Genomic DNA, 2628 nt, shown 5'->3' on the forward strand with positions numbered 1-2628 from the left:
GGGGGGAACTGCATAGGTCTAAAAAAAAGGAGAAGGATTTGTTTGCACCACATTTTCATTCAGTTGCATCGGTAAATGGTAAATCCTGTGTTTCCCTTGTAATCATATTCTTTAAGCAAATAGGTAAAATGGACATTCACATTCGCAACCCACTTTTCTATATATCGAGTGTGTTCTCTCTGTTATTAAAGAAGAAGGGCTTCACACAGATAGAGTAGCGGGATTTCGCTGTTGGCACCCCACTTCATTGTCTGTCGCGCCCTTGAACACAATGGATATTATCTGCATCCATATGTTTCCTTAGCAGTAAAGCTCGACTGATACAATCTACTCCCTTATTTTTCTCTCCAGAAGCTTGCACTATGGAGGCATGGATATGCTTACCTTGTGTATTGGGTGTTGCAGGTGTAGAGTTTGGACTTTACACCTGCTACCCGCTACTCTTTGATCTGTTGCCTGTTCCAGTACTAGGATTATGGAGTTGATATTGATGTGCCTTCTTGGTGGTATAGATGAAGAGATTGGGCATTTCACGCTATTTGCATCCCACTCTGTCATCTGATGGTTGCTGTAGTTTCCTTCATATTCCATATGGGCAGAAAATGGAAAGATGGGCAATATGCTCCTTCTGTAACAGTTGGAATGTAATTAATTTGGATTGATGGGCAATACTGCGACATGCATCCCACGTCCTAATTGACCACCCTTTCCCCCTCTGGTACCAGGAGTGCAGAGATGTTAGCTATGTGCTCCCTCTGTGATCACATGTAAAATAGGCTAGACGGGACATGACGAATGGGCAATACTGCATTAGCATTCCGCTTCATTATCTGTCACATTCTATGGCATGGAACTTGGAAAAGTATCAATATGCTTCTCTTTAACCCTTTCACACGTAAGTTTAAAATATTCTAACTGACCCCCCAGCGTGAGTTTTTCAAGGCGACCGTTATTTAGAACCTGTCACTTTATCGTTTCCATGGGGACGCGTCATTGCTTGTCACGTGACACAGCGCAAACACAACACAGCGCTGAATGAATGATGATCTGCTTTTATGCAATTTTCTCTTTTTGATTCAAAATATTCAAAAATATGTTAGATATAGCATGAAACACAGATATTCCGATTGTCAAATATGTGCATGTGGATGTGTTTGGTTGTTTAAACACTTTTATAACGATCGCGTTAGTTGAGCTGTATGCGCGATGGGCGGCGCCATGTTAGTTTGTGCTGGATTTACAACACGTCAATTCCTCCACTTCTCACGAAATACATGAAAGTAAGTGGCAGGTTAACTGGGAGAAGAATAGGGTAAAATGTAAAGCTACTTACACATTGTGTATCTGATATGAATAAAACATGTCGTCTTATTATGATGGAAAGGATTATTATTGGCGCTTCCATAGACATCTGTGTGTATTTTACAAACTCAAATTCATTGGTTTGCTAGTACTTATGTGATTTTAAATGCCTGAAACCTAAAATAAACATTATGTGGTTGAAAACACTGAATAGTTGTGATATATGACAAGCACGAGCACGTCCATCTCTGGCTCAGCGCCAGCCAACGCGCGAAAGCACATTTGAATTTAGCAGTTGATCACGTGATGCGCTGACCGTTCTAATCACACCGGTGTGATCGTACGCTCCAGGGACCAGCCAAGACTGATCACACGGGTGTGATCGTACGTGCGAAAGGGTTAAATCACATTCATTTTGGAAATGGCTTGTTGGCACTTCCCTTGGGAAGAGGCTGTTATCTGACACCCCCTCCTTGTGGAGGCTGCATCATTCTGTTTCTTTATATGGATGGGTAGTACAGCAACGAATGAACTTTCTACTTATGTGTCGTACTCCTTTATTTGTCGCCCCTTCAGTTTATACCTGGAGATGATCACGTGAATACATAGTGGGGAAGTGTTCATATGTTTCGTAACGGTTTGTGAGGAGTATCGGGACAGAGCATAAAAGTGGAATTAGTAGCAGTTAGCGACCCACTCTCTCTGTAAGTCACTACTGTACAAATTGACAACCATCAATCGATAAAGGGCTACTTGGTAGGGAGCAGTTTGAGAGCATTATGGCGCTCCTCTGTCTCAGTAGCCCCTCCGGTTCATACTGGAGGTAGTAGTCAGATGTTTTTTTTACATCAACTAAATCCCTAGAAGATCTGTTTATCAGGTAGAACGCTTCCCTAGAGGTTCGATGGTGAAGTTTTTCGGTCCTCAGAAAGAGGTTGGGAGTCACGCCTCTGAGAAGAATGGTGATAGCCAATCAAGACTGCCTTGTAACACAACTGCTTCAGAAAGCGGCTCATGTAGAGTGTTCCCATAGCGTCACCTCAATGATGCAGTGTCCCCTTCTCAGGGAAGCCGAGATGTTAGTTAAATATATATTGTGAGTCCAATATAATTACAAGTTAGCATTAATTCCTTATTTTATGTGTAAGCTTAAATGTGTAAAATATTTATTAGAGATATAGTATTATTAGTACTGTTACGTTGACCAGGCATCCTAAACTACAGTAATACAATTTCACTAACTAGTTAAATTTCATTTATGGGCTCTGTTCTTCAAATAATTGCTAGCTTGATGATATGAACAATAAAGAAAGACAATAAGAATTT

Source organism: Phoxinus phoxinus, assembly GCF_949152265.1.
Source record: "Phoxinus phoxinus genome assembly, chromosome: 6".
NCBI classification, from domain to species: domain Eukaryota; kingdom Metazoa; phylum Chordata; class Actinopteri; order Cypriniformes; family Leuciscidae; genus Phoxinus; species Phoxinus phoxinus.